This window comes from Neophocaena asiaeorientalis, unplaced genomic scaffold (genome assembly GCF_003031525.2).
Source record: "Neophocaena asiaeorientalis asiaeorientalis breed wild unplaced genomic scaffold, Neophocaena_asiaeorientalis_V1.1 scaffold1644, whole genome shotgun sequence".
Lineage (NCBI taxonomy): Eukaryota > Metazoa > Chordata > Mammalia > Artiodactyla > Phocoenidae > Neophocaena > Neophocaena asiaeorientalis.
This window is the reverse complement of record NW_020171908.1, coordinates 64,910-82,830: the sequence shown is the minus strand read 5'-3', so window position 1 is coordinate 82,830 and position 17,921 is coordinate 64,910. Positions and strand designations below refer to the sequence as shown.

The window sequence follows — 17,921 nt, the reverse complement described above, 5'->3', positions numbered from 1 at the left end:
TGGGGGGAGGAAGGTGGGCCGAGAGCCAGTTGTGGTTGAGCTCTCCACCTCGGGGCTGAGCCCACAAAAGGGACTTCGTCTCCCGTAAGCGTCGCCGGCTGACCAGGATGTCAGGCCACCGGGCACACAGAAGGATGTCCCCACAAATCTACTGCGCTGGGGGGAGCAGTTTTGAAAACTTTGTACCAAAGAACTTTGCCAGCCTGGCGTGACCCTCTAGTCCAGGAGGACCTGGACTGGAGATCCTCCTGGGAGGATGGGTGGAGAAAGGGTGAGAGAACAGAGGAAGGGGTCAAGTCTCAAACACCCAGCTTTCCCTAACTGCCCATCGACTAAAGAACTGTAAACAGCCACAGAAGCAGGTCCCCGCGTGGTTAAAGGCTCTGGCATCTGCTTAAGAGGCTAATTCTCAGGCCATATTCTCTTACTCAGCACTTTTAATCAAAATAATCAGTCCAGTGTCTGAGGAGAAACAGGGAATGAATGGGGCAGTGTAAGAGTCCCCAGCTGCTAATGAAATATTTAAAAATCCAGGACAGGGATGGCCTGTACTATTTCATACAAAGGAGGCTCTTACCGTGCCCCCCACATACCCTGTTTTGTTTTGGTTTTTTCTGCAAGGGGAAAAAAAATAGAATTTATGCACCTTAAAAAAATATGAAGTGAAAAATTATCCATTGGCACAGCAAAGACCTATTTCCAGGAAACAGGTTTTAAAAGAAAATTCTTGACATCCTGAGGTTAAGCCAGGAGGTGTCATGACTTTGAACGTGGATGATGAAAGAGCCACTGTGTCCAGGTGCCGCGCAGGCCTGACTCGTTTCATCGTTAAGGGAGGCTGGTTAAACCCCTGGTCGTGGTCCAGAAATATCCTGGCAGTTAGCGGCCTGCATTAAAATTTATAAACCACGAAAGACCTTTTCTCACAGAAAAGCTAATTCGGTCTGGAGAGGCTGGAAAAAGAGTGTTTAAGGGGTAGTCATCAGAAGTGGTTATATGGAAAACTAGAGGTAAGTAATTCTTTTTACTCCCCTAAAACATGCTAAAAATATAGCAATAGTAACTTCAGAAGGAAGGGAAATGGCACCAAGTATAATCTCATTTCTAAGAAGCCCTAGGAACGAGGCCTAGAAACTACCAGAATTAGCTTTCGGGGGTGATAAAATAACGGCAGGGGTATTAGCAGGAAGTGGGCCTGACCAAGGGGTGGAAACGGGCCCCCTTGGTATGGGCTCTGCAGCCAGCCCAGAGGTACCCCCGCCTCGGCTCGGGCCGGTCAGTCTGCAAGGGCGTCTATTCCATCTCCCACCGCCTTCCTCCCTCCTTCACTCTGAGCCTTTTTTGGGCTCCTCCTGTATGCTGCCCTGGCTCTGTTCCTGCCCACACTTCAGGTGTGAGCTTAAGAGGCCTTCCCTACTCCCCACAGATTAGGGAAACCCCCTGCATCTGCTCTGCTCTCAGCCCTCTGCACCCCTTCCATCGCCTGGCTTCTCTGTAAGACTGCGTGCTTCTCACTCACACACCCGCTGGGTGCTCAGGGAATATTAGTGAGATGGATAAATGCCAGACCCTGTGAGTTCAGTTCTATGTACCTATTTTATCTTTCATTCCAAAAGGACCTGGAGATGCGGCTCTGAAGTTAGCCTTTTAAGGGGACTGGCCAAGAAAAGTGTCAGCAAAGAAAGGGTGACCGTCGAGGTAGCTGGCCATGACATAACCCTCCTACAGCAGTGAGGGGTCAGCAGGCACCCACCGGACAGCCTGGAGTGACCCACTCTGCTCACCTAAGTGACAGCAGAGAAAGTCCTAAACGGGCCCATCTGCAGGACTGTCCCACGAAGTCAGCCAGAATTTCCATTCTTGGAGAATTACTGTCCCCAAGAACCACACCTGAACTGCCCATCTTGTTTTCTTCCTGATTCATACAATCCAACATTTCACCCTCAACTAGATGATGAGCTTCTAGAGTGATAGGAACAGTAGTGTCATCGCCATTTACTGAGCACTCGCTGTGTACCGGGCACAGTGCTAAGCGTTTCCTAAACAGTCTGGGTGTATCTGCCCAGCAGCCCCCAGGAGAGCAACGTCACTAACTCCCTGTGCCACCGCTCGGCAAGCCGCGGGAATCGCTGTAGGTCTGACAGCTAAGCATGATGGGCATTTCTTTGACCTCCTAAGTAGATCCTAGGGGGTATCTGGGCACTTGGGAGGCATTTAATAAATTCTTCCACTTCGCCTGAGCAGAACGGTACAAGTCCTTGCATTTCTGGTCACAGAAGTTCCCAGCTGGGTCCCACATTCTGAGCAACCATCTGAGCCGGGCCCTGGCCTTGACAGAGTTTGCTGCCAGCTCCAAAGCACCCTGGGACTGCTGTTCTGTGCCAGCCGTGCTGAGGGAACCCCGAGGCCACCAGCACCTAGGGCAGGTGCATTCTGGGAGGGGAGCTGAGTCTGCTGCTAGCTAAGGCCCTAAAACTGGAAATCGAGTGGGTTTTGCAAGAATGGCCAAAGGGACAGCACTGGTGCTTCATTTCTTCTCAAAGTGACCTCGGGCTGCAGAAAGCTTGGCCTTCTCTCCCAAACATGTTCCTCCCAAACATTCCTTCACTCACACCCTCCCTTGACCCTCTGTCCCCATGTGCTCTCTCCATCTATTTGTGGACACGTTTAGTAAGAACTCTCAGGTTGGATTTCATTCAGGTTCTCAAGTCGATTCAAGGAAGGTCCACTTTATTGCAATTCTTCACAGAAACGGGCCCTTCCTGCTTGGACACATGGCAACAGGACTGTCATTTCTTCTTCAAACCTTGTGTAACATCTTCCTTCTGTTAAGATGATTTTTAATCTGTTGGTTTTACCCTCGTGAAACCTCTTTTGCTACCCCAGCTAATCCCACAAAACATTTATTGATACAACTGACTCAAAGATAAAAGAGTTATGGTGGGAACGGAAATGAATACCTAAACTAGCGTTGCCACAGTTTCCCGTGAATTCATAATCCCCGGAGACCAAACGAGCACTGGAGGGGCAAGAAACTTGGTGATATCAGCCAACATTCATGTAATTCTCAGAACCAAGAGTCATCTAACACGTGTGTTGTGATCAGCCTTATTCCACAGATGAGGAAACTCGAGTGGTCACAAGACTAACTTAGTTATAAGAGGTGGGTGATGAGTACTCACTGCACAAAGAGATCAAATATTTCAAGTTTAATATATTTTTTATGGCCTAACCAACCCCCAGCAAAGGACACATTATCATCTTTTTAGTTGCCAGTTATAACAAGTTCCGAGAGAGGAGAGTGAGCTGGACAGGAGTCAGATGAGGTCCCTAGAAGGGGCCCAGCCAACCGCACTTCTCCCAAGGATCCCCGGGGTGGCCGTTAGAAGCACAGATTCCCTCATGCGGATTCTGCTGCAGTGGCTTTAGGGACCTGGGATCTGAGTTTGCCAAGCATCCAACTGATGCTCACCCGCAGGAGAGTTTGAGAGACGCTGTCCTGGATAAACAAATATCAGAGAGTCACACAGCTCCCTCAAAGTCAAGACCCCTTGCCCAATGTGAGGAGCCCAGCCCAGACGGACCCACGAGCCCCGGACACAGCGATCTTCCCTCTTGACGCCGGGAGCTTCGGAAGCAGTGCCGTCCTGGGTAGACGCAATGGATCCAGCCGCTCCGCACACACGCGCTCACGTCTACACACTAGAAAGCCCGCAAAAGGGACTCAGTCACGAGATGAATCTCACGGATTACCCCTTTACTCAGCTCACTGCTGAGTGGACCACCTGCTGCTCCGCAGACAAGGGCAGACCAAGGACTTTCCATGACGCGGGGGCTCAGCACCGGCCCCCTTTTCCAATGGGCGAGGAGCTCGGGGTCCAGACCCATCTGAGAGGCCCAGTGACCTTCACAGGGAGACAGGCCACGCCCAGCACCGCACACGTCCCTCACCCCAGCTTATCTAACTGGCCACAGTACAAGTTTTGTATTTTGTCTGCTGGGAAATCTAATGGAAAGAACTATTATTAGACATATTTATTTTATCAAGGAAAATATGCTCTTAAAATGTTCAAGAAAGGATTTTGCCTGGTTCCCAAGAAACAGCCTGACAGACTCCTGGAAGAATATATACACACACACACACACACACACACACACACACAGGCATTCTGGATATGTTTGTGTGTATATGTATGTACATAATATGTAAGCATTATTCACAACTGTGGTAGTAAATGGTTTTCTTTCAGCATGTTTTTACACTGAACTTTAATTAACCCTTCATTTTTCAACTGCAGAAGGTAACAAACATTCTACTGTTTCTTAGGCTTCAATGCGCAATGAGCAGGAACCTTGTTCAAATGCAGATTCCTACCCAGCAGGTCTGGGTGGGACCTGATAGTCTGCATCTCTAACCAGCTCCCAGGTGATGCTGGCGAGCCACGGACCACTCTTTGAGTAAAAAGAAGTCCAGTTCGTGGTGAATGACCATCTTCATAACATGTAAAGCAGCAACTGTCAAAGATTAGAATACATAAAAGAAACAAACAAAAACTGTTCGGATTAACTTGCTCTTTCTTGGATAATCTCAAAATGGAATTCAGGATCCACACAAGGCCTCTTGGCCGTAACTGTAAACACGTTTCACTCAGTTTGATGAGAGCCACTTCAGAGAACAAAGCTGATAGACAAATTTTGACTTGGGAGAAAGAGGCAAAAGGCAGCCAGAGCTACAGGTGTCCTGTTCCTCCGGACACTCTGATCTGTGGGTGAATGAAGACAGCCCGGGTGTATCAGATCACACCGACCTCTCAAAGTCGACTCTGCCAGTCTAGAGGTGATTCAAATTTCATTCAAGCCCATCCTCTTGGAACTCGTGGGGAAAATTCCAGCACCAATATTACTCCCAATATTCCGCTATTTGGAGCTTCGCCCTACTCGTTACTTGGTTTGAACATGTGAAATAAGTATACTAAAAATTATCCACTTCAAAGGCTTAAAATACGAAACTGTCCCTAAACTGCGCTGGTAATATAACTAGAACACAAATGAAAGTGGACATGCGTAATACAGGTGCTGTGAAGGATACAAAGAAATACAGGGGACGATCCCCGTGGGGAAGGAGCCCCAGTTTTTTAGAAGCAGAGGCCAAACCTGAGTAACTACCAGAAAGGGCATCAAGACTACCCACACAAACGGTACAGGGTACTTACACGGTGTACTTACAGGATGATGTAGTCAGTGCAAACTGGGGAGGTCGGGTTAGAATCAACTGTGCTGGGATTTGAATCTGACCTTGAAGGACAGAAGGATCCCAAAAGGCACAGGAGAGGAGAGAGAATGAGGAAAGGTGTGGTGAAAGGTAAAAAAGTGGGAACAGAAGTTACATTTGGGTCACATCTCTGTGCCAGGCACCAAGCCACTTGCTAACAGGTGGATTAGCTCATTTCATCCTCCAACTTCTCCTGTGAGGTTGGCATCATTACACCACTTTGGTGAACCACGGATATGGAGACTCAGGTCACACAGCTGGTAAGGGCTCCCACGGGAATTTGAATCTGGGTCTCTGATACCCAAGTCATTAATCGGTTTTCTCTAAACCAGCCTTCCTACAGGTGCACCTGGTGGCACCCTGCGATATGGATATGAGTCAGGAAACAGAGACTTCAGTGGTCAAATAAACTTTGAAAGCTCTTAGGATAAATAATACTAATAACATTTCAGCTATGAGTTAACGTTTATTGAATGCTTCCCATGTGCCTGGTTAAAAACGGCTTTGTTGTTGTTGTTTTATCAGCGGGACCTCTCAGAGCCTTTAACGTTCTAACGTGCATTGAGAATTTCCAGTATTATGTGTTGGGAATAATATTAAGAATCCCACGTAAGATGATGTTGATCGTGCAAACGCATAATGTTAAAATAGAATAACTGGAAACGGGCTGATGGGCTTCGGTTTAAGTCATCGTCTGCTGGTGGACAAGCTGACGCTTCAGACATCATGACAGGTGACTGTCCACTCTTCCCTCTAATCCCCAGATAATTCCATCAGAATACACAGCTCTGTAATAAACTCCGTGTGGCCCACTGAGCTTGGGCCAAGGGACAGAGGGTGGGGAGGTGGAGAGCGCAGCTTCCCCCAGGGTATCCAACAGCTGGCTCAGTGGGGTCTGGTCAATCACCATTTGAAACATCAAGAGACAAAGGTTCCTGACAGGACACCAATGGAATCCCTCCTGCCCTTTTATCACACCGGTGATCACAACTGTTCTAATTTGAGGGTTTATAAATCTTTGTAAACTCTAGCTATGTCAGGCTTGAACTACCTGTGCACTGCCCCACTCCCATGTCAGGTTGGAAAACATGTTCAGTAAAATAAATAGTCCTGCTTTCTCTCACGTTCTATTAAGCCCATGTTGCTAAATGTTTCTGGGTTTTTCAAATAACACAACCCCACCATTAAGCATTTGGTGATTTTCCAAGTCACGTTCCCAACTAGTCCTGTGACTAGTTGGGCCTCTTGAGAGGGGATTCGTGCAGCCTGGATGGAGTGCTGTTCTCAGCCTGGATGGAGTGCTGTTCTCTGCCTTGGGATCTCTGAATCTTATCTGTACACATCCTTGGATGACAGTGAGAGAAATACCAACCCATTCTGCCATCATCCCAGATGTAAGAAACCTTTCAAGAAGTCACATCCAGAATTTGGTGTTTGACAGGATGTGACAATGGAAGGAAGGGTCAATAGTACAAGACAGTGAGGTCAAGATCACTGAGGTTTCCAACCCAGAGTCACCAGGAAACCTGAGAGGAAATTCTGGGTGGAAAGACAGTAGAGGGGAAAAGTCCCTGGGGACCTGGAGTGCGGGGCTCTCAGCAGGAAAGAGGTCACAGGCCGCAGAAGAGACACCGGTGCTGTGCAAAGGCTCAGCTGCTGCTAACGATAAACATTGGCTGCTTTGTCTGTGGTGCCCTCCCTCTATGCCAAGCACTGTGTTAACTACTTTACCCAACGACCCTGTGGGGTCGGTATTGTTAACCCCAGCAGAAGAAGTAGGTGAGAGAGGCTGAATAATTTGCTCGGTGTCATAAAGGCAGCAAAAGGCAGAAATGAAATCCAAGCTTGTGGTCTTACACTAAACGATGTGCACAGTGAAAACGGCTCCCCTTGTAGCGCCTCGCTATTAAGTACAAGCACCTGCGAGGCTGCCACGGGTCAATTCTACCGTAGAAGCTAAACGAGAGGCCCCGGGTTACCCACCTTCCTGATCTACCAGCCACTGTCTTCAGTGGAAGCTCAATTCCATTCAATAGTCAGGGCTTAACCATGATTAATAAAGTACAGAGAGTGTAGAAACTGTCGTGTATTGTACAACAAACAAATTAAGTATCTTATGGCATGCTGACAAACAGCATTTAGTGTATAATTTTGCAGCCTTGTTATATGTTTGAGAAAATCATTAGTTCCAATGTTTTGTTTCCTGGCTTCTCCTCTGTCCAGGAATCACAGGCTGAGAACAGGCTGATGGCAGCCTCAAGACATTGGTTTCAACAATTGGAAGGGTGAGAATGTAAACTGGTGCAGCCACTGTGGGAAACAGTATGGAGATTCCTCAAAAAGCTAAAAATATAGCTACCATATGATCCTGTAATCCCACTCCTGGGTATATAGCCAAAGAAAACAAAAACACTAATTCGAAAAGATACATGCACCCCAATGTTCATAATTGCATTATTTTTACAATAGCCAAGATATGGAAGCAAGCCAAGCGTCCCTCAAGAGATGAATGGGTAAAGAGGATGTAGTATATATATGCAATGGAGTATCACTCAGCCTTAAAAAAGAATGAAATAATGCCATTTGAAACAACATGGATGGACCTAGAGGGTATTATGTTTAGTGAAATAAGTCAGAGAATGACAAACGCTGTAAGATACCACTTATCTGTGGGATCTAAAAAAATAATACAAATGAATGGATATGCAAAACAGAAACAGACTCTCAGACATAGAAAACAAACTAGTGGTTATGAAAGGGGAGGGAGAAGGGGGAGGGGCAAATAAGGGGTATGGAATTAACAAACTACTGTGTATAAAACAGATAAGCAACAAGGATATATTGTACAGCGCAGAGAAATACAGCCACTATTTTGTAATAACTTTAAATGGAGTATAGCCTATAGAAGTATCGAATCCCTATGTGGTACACCTGAAGTTAATACTGTAAACCAAACTATACTGCAGTTAAATCATTAATTACTTAAACAAGTTTTAAAAACCAACTGGATTACCCAGAGCTGCTCTGGCCTCATGGCAGGGCTGCAGTAACTTTTGTAACTTCTTCCCACTGGGGGTCACTGTTACATTGGTTCCAGAGAAGAGCCTCAATTTGCTGAGAAAAAGAAACTAGCCCGTTTTTGTCTATCTACCCAGTCTGGCTGCCTTTGCGTTGAGGCAGTGGTCTCCAACCTCTTTGGCACCAGGGACCAGTTTCGTGGAAGACAGTTTTTCCACAGATGTGGGTGGGGGAGGGGGGATGGTTTCGGGACGATTCAAGCGCATTGCATTTACTGTGTGCTTTATTTCTATCGCTCTTGCATTGTAACATATAATGAAATAATTATACAACTCACCATAATGCTGACAGGAGGTGGAGCTCAGGTGGTAAAGCGAGGATGGGGAGCGGCTGTAAATACAGATGGAGCTTCGCTCGCCCGCCCCTCCCCCCACCTCCTCCCGTGCGGCCTGGTTCCTAACAGGCCACTGACCGGTACCGGGCCAAGGCCCGGGGGTTGGGGACCCCTGCATTAAGGAATAGAACAACCAAACAAAACAATCACCAAAGGTGAAATGTATTTCAGATAATGTGAAGATAATACAAACTGTCCTTAGAAAATTCATCAGAGGTGGTTTTCAAATACTTAATGCTTAATTTCTGAAAAATAAATTCCAGTTAAATGGTCTACAAATAAACCTAGCTCTCTGTTTCGTGTGCTGGGATAACTAATCCATTCAAAAAGAGGTATCGTGGTATATAGTTGCATAACTTTGGGCGAGTTCCTGACCTCAGTTTCCTCATCTGCAAAACAGAGATGATAATTATACCAAATTCTTGGGATCATTGTGGGGATTAACTGGGATGAAAAGTGCTCAGCGCGGTGCCGGGAACATGACAAACACAACATAAGTGCTAGTGATCCTACCATCCTTAGAGCTGATCGAAGTAGTGCCCGCAAGGTTTACATGAGTTCATATCCGTAAAGTGCCTGAAACAGGGTCTGGCGCACAGTGAGGGCCATTTACATGTTTGTTAAATAAAATAGGTAAATACATAGACCCTAGTTTAAAGCATAAATCCTAAGCAGGTAAAGTGCAAACACAGCCTTAAGAATATAGAAACTTGCCTATATTATCCCATCCCATTAAACATGCTCATTCCGGAAGGTTAGGAAGAAATGAGCCCTTACGCTTGTCGTTATCCATTTTTAAATTTCGAAATAAGTAGAGATCGCCAAGTAGTCTAAAGGAAGACCCTGACATAAACATCTCTGTGTAGGCGTGTTGAGCTGCAGACCATGCGTACCCTTTAAATAAATGATCTCGTTTCATCAGATTCTGCCTCTTTTTGAGATCATCAGTGACCACCAGTAAGGGAAACTGCTCTGGTCCTTGGGTCTCAAGTGTCTGCCCTCCAAACGGAGTTGCATTCGGCGACGATTACTGGAAATTCTTCATTCAGTGGGAGCTCAGTGATTCTTCACTGAGTAAATTAACATAGAATCTAGGCACAGAGATTTACGTGAATTCTTAGACTCTGCTACAGGCTGATTAAATGCGTTTATATTCCTGCTTCACCAAGTACATTCTTAAGGAAACCTGGCTCTTTAAAAAACGAAAACTAAAGCTTTGAGTGTCTGGCGGTGAAAAGTGCTGTGGTTACTAGTACACCCTGGTGCCACGGCCTGATTTTGTGTGGAGGTGCCGACAGTTTTACCCACCACTGCCTTTTTGTCACTAGTGCAGATGTCAAGGCAGTGCAAAAAGCAAAAATGTTAGAATAGAACAGAAAATAGTTTTGACCGTGCAGACCTCTAGAAGAGTCTTAGGGTCCCCTGGTGGGTTCAGGGACCTCACTTTGAGAACTGCTGGTCCCAGGGAAAGACAGAGCGGGACAGCGTAGATTCATCACGTGTTCCCCTTGGCTGGCCCAGCCTCTCCTTCTCTGGACCATTTGTGAAAACCCCCGGGGCTGTTGGGACCCTCCTTAGGGTTCAGGCTGGACAGCGTGGTAAGTGTCTTCTGAGGCCACACCCGTGGTGCTTTCTAAAGCTCTCTCCCGAGAACTGTAGAGGCCTGAGAGATTCAGGGGAGGGCCAGGTTCTTCGGCAGATTCTGGGAGACTTGGAAGCTCCACGTAAACTCTTCACTTCCTGCTACCTCCCCTCCTGTCCCCTGGCATCCGAGGGCGCTCAAACCCCTTTCAGGTTGGGGAAACATCCTGCAAACCATATATACATTGGACTCAAAGACACCCAAGCTGGACGCGGGCCCCGGAACTGACAGGCGCCCTGGGACAGGCCCAGGGTAGAGCAGCACGTGGCAGGGGTCGACAGTCTGCCTGTCAGATCTCCACGGTCAACATCCCAGGGCTCCGCCTGTGCCCTGCCATACCCCAAACACAGCACAACTCAACTTAGAATCGTATGGCTGGAAGGGGATGCACCATCATAAAGCGTCTGCGTTGCACAGAAGGTAGAGAACTTTCTTCGGGACACAGAAAAAAAAAAAAAAAGAATTAAAATCTTATCTTTATAATTCATTTCTACACTCCTATCCTAATTTAGTTTGGATAAGGCCTAAACGGTGTAACAAACATAAGGAAAGGAAAGGTGACGTCCGTGATCACTGCTCACATCTGGGATGCAAACCCTACAAGCTAAAGGTCCACTAGACAAACCAGAAGTTGGGCTCACACACCCCTCACTTCCAGCCTGGTCTCTGCCTCTTTTCAGAATTTCCTGACTCCTGACCACGGACTGGGCATCAGTCTACCCCGTCACGACCTGAGCTTCTAACGGGCTCCTTGTCACACAGAGCCCAGCTCCCAGCTTGAGGCCTGGGGTGTTGTTCCCAGTGCAGCAGCCGGAGGGCAGGGAAGTCAGGAAGAGGGGGCACCGAGGCCAGAGGCCAGGGCCCGGCTGACGGTCAGCCACCCTGCGAGGGGCCTGCAGGACCTCTGCCCGCTGATCCAGGGGCTGCCCCAGGGCTGCTGTGCCAGGTCCGCGTGGGAACGGCCAGCAGGAACTTGACAGCGACCTCGCCTAGGGTGGCCCAGGCCCCTGTAAAGAAGGCGGCCTCTGACCTGGACGTGGCTGGATGTGGGGAAAGGACAGTCTCGATGCAGCGACCCTGGGACAGGCCCCCTTTACCTCTCCTGGGCTTTGAGTTCCCTCAGAGAAGGACCTGGGTCAGCTGACCTCCAAGGTCTCTCGGGAGCTATGCTTCCCAGGCCCCCGACCTCCTTTAACATCCCATCCATCGTGGAAACGCCACAGTGGCCTGAGCTCCTTGGGATCCCGGGTGCACGAAGCCAGGAGCCACGCTCACGCCGCAGGTCTGGGCTGGCAGCCTGTCGTTTGCACACAGTCAGTGGACTAGCCAATCAGACGTCTCTTCCTGATCAAAAGTTGTAAATGACGGGTGCGGTTCACCCGCACGCGACTGAAAATGCTGGGGGTTTGTCACCCTGCGGACGGCCCTTGGAGTGGCAGGGGGCTATGCAGCCTTCGGCACTCCCTTGTTCCACACCCCCGGGCCCCGCCCCCGCTCCCAGCCCCACTCCCTGAAGTCGATTCCCAGGACAATCCCAGCTTCTGCACTCGAGCTCCTGACTCGGCGCCGCTTTCCGCGAGGACCTCAGGAGCGATGGCAGGGAGAACCGGGGCCAGCACGCGAGGGGCACTGGCTGAATTTGACCTGTTAGGGGTTTTCTATGTGTCTGTGTCCAGAGCGGAGACTTTGGGCCTCTCTTCTCTCCACTGCTGTCTGCTTATCAGCCCCCCCCCATCTTTGTTATCATCTCTATGTTTGGGGCAGAAAGTGAGAAATAAAGCCCAAAGTGTCCAGTGGCCCAGGGCAAAGACCTGGACACAGCGCCCCGAGGCCAGCGTCCAGCGGCTGACGTGGCATCACCTCCTTACTAGGGGTTTGGGGTGACTTTCGGTTGTGAACTAACAAACCCTTTTTAAAATTTATATATGTGTATGTTATTGTGTATTTGAAAATCTAGAATAAGCACATCAAAAACATGATTCCAGGGACTTCCCTGGTGGCGCAGTGGTTAAGAATGCTCCTGCCGATGCAGGGGACACGGGTTCGAGCCCTGGTCCGGGAAGATCCCACATGCCGCAGAGCAACTAAGCCCGTGAGCCACAACTACTGAGCCCACGTGCCACAACTACTGAAGCCTGTGTGCCTAGAGCCCGTGCTCCACAACAAGAGAAGCCACCGCAGTGAAAAGCCTGCGCAGCACAACAAAGAGTAGCCCCCGCTCGCCGCAACTAGAGGAAGTCCACGCGCAGCAACGAAGACCCAACCCGGCCAAAAATAAATAAATAAATTAATTAATTAATTTTAAAAACTTTAAAAAAAAAAAACACACCCAAAGCACTCCTAATTAGCCCAGCTATCTGTCAGCCTCTCCTCTGGGAAACGCTTGGAGGCCATGTCTCACAGCCGGGGGAGTAACCCAGTCTTTTCCACGCGCATGATGAAAGCGCGCAGTGTTTCCCATTGGAGGCGTGTTCAACAGCCAAAAATGACTGACGCCTGGGCAACAGCGACAGATATCGTGTCAGGGGCGTGGACAGGAGCAGGGCCACCACGAAAGCCTGACTCCTTGAGTCCTGGGTCCTCTGCGCACCACCAGGACGAAGAGCTCGTAGTTTCTTGTTTGCTTTTGTTTGGTTTTGTTTTGGCTTTGGCCGTGCCACGTGGCACGTGGGATCCTAGTTCCCTGACCAGGGATCGAACCTGGGCCCCCTGCGTTGGAAGCGTGGAGGCTTAACCACTGGACCGCCAGGGAAGTCCCCATGGTGGCTTCTTGTTGGATAAGATATAAATCAGGCGTTTATATGCGGGTATAGGGATATATCACCCAACTCCCCTGCAGAAATTTTTTAACCATAAATTAAGGCATTTTCAATACAGGGAATATCCAAGGAGGTAAAAATTAATTCTTTAGGAGGGGTGAAAAAAATCTTGCTCTTCTCATGTGCAAAGCACAGATACACCTATAACACACGGACATGGATACAGTACATCTGTGGCATTAAGGTTTCATGGGAGGGGTCCCTGGTATGGGGTAGATGCTGATGAGAAAGACGGGGGCCGCTGTTGTCAGTCCACTTCCTGTGGGAACAAGGATCCAACACGCTCCCTGTAGTATTTGCTAAACTGCCTTATATCGTCTTAAAAATAATTCATCTATGCTAATTGATAAAAGAGTTAAATATGTAGAAAGAACTGATTTCCCAGATGTGAATACCCTCTATTGGGAAGAGCCAAAATCCTTAGAATCTGAATTCTTACAGAATTCCACTGTTTTCCTGACAGAATTCCATTCCTAGAACAGCTACGGCATCACAGGGAAGAGCCAAAATCCTTAGAATCTGAATTCTTACAGAATTCCACTGTTTTCCTGACAGAATTCCATTCCTAGAACAGCTACGGCATCACAGGAAAGGCACCATGGGGCAACGGTTCAAAGGAAAAATCACGGAAGGCCGTGCTCGGTAGCTTTGTCAGAAGAGGTGATCACTCTTCAGACACTGCTTTTGCATAGACTTCTTTGTAAGGGGAAACGATGCTTTGCTTTTGTGCTGTTTTGTTTTCCTAAGTCACATAAGAGGTAAGAGAAGAAGAGATGCTGACATTATTCTTAGCTCTCACAGACCAAAATAGTGCACGTCAGGGATGGCTGTCTCCAGATTCCCCGAAAGTTGGTGGAGAGGTTGACATGTGAAGTGTGCCACCTGCCTCTCCTCATCCCAACCCCCAAGGCGGCCGTCCTGGGCGAGGACTGAGACGGGACATGCCTCCCCTCTGCAGGGCAAGCCCACTCCCTGGCTGGAAACACTCAAATAGGACAGTAACACAGATCCGCCACAGTTAAAAGTGACGACGTTACTACCTGCGTGTCCTCAAGGGCAGGCGCCTGTCTGCGACCTCCCCGTGTCATCACGGACCGGAGCACACGCCAGAGGATGGGAGACGAGAGAAGGCACACGCTGCCTACGATCCAGACGTCTTTTCTTCTAAGTGAGAAGTCCATCCCCGCCTTCCCTCCCCGACCCAGCGCGAGCACGTTCCCAAGCAAAACTCTACTCTGAGCAGGAGACGTTGCCCAGCCGCAGGGCTCTGCAGGGCCCCAAGGGAGACTCTTCCAGTTACGCCATCAGCGGGCAATCTGCCTCTTTAAAAGGAGAAAATAGGATGGCCCGTGTGACAGATCTGAAACAGGTGCAGCGGCAGAGGGAGACGGGGCTGGCGACAAGTGACACCCCCGAGAATGCGCTCGTCTCCAGTTCAAGGACAATTAGCACCACGGAAACTGGACCGCCGCCAGGGAGCTTTCTCCTGCCCTCGCGGTCCGGCGAGGAGCGCAGAGACGGGGTGGGGACACGCAGCCCTAAACATCACAACCCCTCCACCCGCAGCTACGCTATTCTGAGACCTAAGTTATAGTCACCGTGACTGCCGCTGAGGGTCCAATTTCATAGCGGTTAGGCAGGAAAGGCCACCTGCGATCAAATGTGCCAACTGCCATCACGCTTTGCCCCAACCCACTCCAGTCTGTTCACATCCTGTTGAGGGCTATCTTGTTCTGTTTGGTCTTTGGAGCATTTGGAGCGGTTAAACATTCCAGGGGCTGTGATCCCGACCCCTTGGGGCCATCCTCACTTCTACCCTCCCCTCGGGACCACGCCTGGGGGTGGAGGGTAGGGGGCTAGGGGTGTCAGGAAAGCGGGGGAAACCAGAGGACAGGAGATGAGCACAGATAACCCCGGGCACAAAAAGCAGGGATGCATACAGCAAATGGGGGCGGGCCAAGGAAGGCGGACGGAACCGCGGGGATTTGGCCTCGGGTTGTCTGAGAACAGAAGCTCCTTGGCCTTCCATTAAGCAAAGAGAATGTGTGTGTGTGTTTGTGTGTGTGTATCAAAACAGCAAATTAGATCTGAGGGAAATGCAGCACAGGTCTTATTTATATAGCTAATAGAGAATGAACAAAAGAGGAAAGCCTGGATTTGACCGTGTGAAAGTAATACTAATAATAGTTACGAGAGCCGTTATCATTTACGAGTTAGTGGCACATACACTGTAGCTATCACTCGTCACTCACATGCGTCACATTCGTTATTTAAGTTCTACTTTATTTCAACACCATATTATGTGGCTTTAGACCTAGTTTATTATAGTGTATCTGCTAAAAGCCTTTAAAATTCTACACTATTTAGGTGATTTTGAACAGCCTTTGGAATATAAAAGAATGAGAAAAGTCAACTGAAAACAGAATCAAAAGGAAAGTTGGAAAACAAAAGGAACGAAACATAGTAGAAAAGTAGAGTATGTGGAATTTAATCAATTCAACAAAAAATAAAGCAGAGGAAAAGAAGGCAGTTCAAAATAAACCCAGAGGAAGAAAAATGAGTGAAAGAGAAAAACCTGGTTAAGAGCAGGAAAAGAAGAATCTGGGCTTCACCAAACTATGTTAACAAACATAAGTTGTTGGATGCATAGATAATTTTTTCCTCTTAGGAGAGGAAAGACTCTTCTAGAAAGAAATTGAGCCTCAAGCCTTCAGAACAGTTTGCGTGTCACTCGAGTGTCTGAAATTCAGTGTAAATTCTTGTCAGTGCACTGCAGGGAGGGTCTCGACTACGGTTAGCTGAGCTAAGCTTCTCAAGGAGAGGGGGGGTAAAGAGAAAGGGGGGCAGGTGGGAAAATGACGCGAGCATTTTTATGGTTCCTGGGAGGAGGGTGTGGTGTTGTGAAGATCTCCCGTGGCCCAGCAGGAGATTGAGCCGAGTCAGTCCAGCTCCGTCTGCATTCCGGAGGACATCCGAGCCGCTGGAAGGCCCTCCTTGCCCACCCCTGCCAGGCCTGCTGGCCGCCCGTGCATCCTCCCACTGGGCGAGTGAGGGCCTCCGGGGCCGGGGCCGGGGCCTGGGCCTTGGCAGACACAGAGAGAAGAGCTCCGCACCTCCCGACCACGTGCCCATCCGTCCTCCACAAGGCGAGACAGAGAGCCGGGGAGATTGCCGACATCTCTGGGCCTTGAGCCATTTACCAAGAAGAAACTGAATGGGACACACGGTCATTCCTCCCCACCTTCCACACAGCAGTGACCGCGGGGTCCACGCCAGGGCCCAGGTGACACAGGGGACATCAGACCAATCACAAAGGACGTTCTTCTAGGGTCTCTGAGGAACAACATTCTCAGTGCTTCCCTCAAAAATATCCTAAAATATTTAACTTCCCAGTCATGTGCTTTCTAATATTCTGGAGCAGTTCATCACAAAAACAATTCTTCCTAAAAATGTTCATGTTTCTGCTAAGCACCATTTCCCTCTTTAAAGATACGGCCTCGACTTACAAACATTATATCACAGAACCTGAAGGAAAACAGTCCTGGAAACATAATCAAATTCGTAGAAACTATTGCCAGTAGTTGGTTATTTCACAGTTATCCTGTAAGAATATTGTGTCTCCTCTGTTCTACAGAAATCAGTGAACAGAAGATTTCACTCATTTGTATTCATTTGTATTGTAAGCAGCTCTAATGAGGAAGCCCTCACATCTGACTTAAATTTTGCCCGTGGAAGTTTCTTCTCGGTGTTTGCTGAACAAGATGTTAGCTCATCAGGAAAGTGGAGTCTCAAAACACCCACGTTTCCACCTGACTCGTTTCTTCTATCCAGCACATTTTACACATTCACGATGAAAAGAGTCCTCCGCCCCTTACACCTAACAGCTTTAGTTCATTGTCTACTGCTTCGTTAGAAGTGCCCTTCCTACCTGGACAGGGGTTTTCAGAACAGTAGCCAGACAAAGAGGGACGTACCCCAAACCTACCTAAGAATCACTTACTCTGATTATTGAAAATAATGATCCCCAGCCCTCAACCAGAACGCAGGACTCACGTAAATAGACCTGTTTGTTCCGCAAACATTCTTGGTGCCTATTCGGTGCCGTGACCAGGAAAGCAGCCAAGAATGCGAGGTGGAGTGAATGTGAAGTCCTGACGTTGAGGAGGGCATCCAGAGAAGGGTGACAAACAAGTTCCAAACAATTGCAGGTGCCAGAGCGAGGCCCACGCCAGGCGGGCAGGAAGGGTGCTCCGTGGATGGTGAGGGAGACCCAGCGAGCTCAGACAGGGGACGGGGTGCTGCCGGCTGACAACTACTGAACGCCTACCCTGGTGACAGAGCCTGTGCTGAGTGCTTTACATACGTTCAATGTTCCAACAGCTACGGCCCCACTATTCAGACAGGCAGCCCCGGGGCTGGTTGAGTAACTGCCCCAAAGAGCAAGTGGCCAGAATGGGGCTCTGCACGAGGTGTGCCAGCGGCAAGGGCTTGTCCCTGACTCTGACCGCCACTGTCAACAGCGAGGACCTCAGGGTCCTGAAGAAATTAGAAACTTCTGCAGGGCGATTGTGGCCCTCGCAGTGCTTCTCTGGATTTCATGCCCATACCCATCCTTCCTAAGAAATGTGTGTTTCCATACGTTCACCATCGTAACCTGTAAACCAGCCACCGGGCTGAGGAGCTGCCTGCAAGGGAGGGGTGCACGTTCAAAGGCCTCCTAACGACTTCCTACACCCACCTATACGTAAACCTCCATGAAACAAAATGGAAGTTTGC

At 48.8% G+C, this 17,921-nt stretch overlaps 1 protein-coding gene across 1 annotated transcript in view; it reads right to left on the bottom strand.

Annotated features, from left to right (window-relative positions):
• The window catches only part of MYLK4 (myosin light chain kinase family member 4), an 80,654-nt gene that overhangs the window by 50,021 nt on the left and 12,712 nt on the right, over nt 1–17,921 (bottom strand). The gene's annotated exons all lie outside the window — the stretch shown is intronic.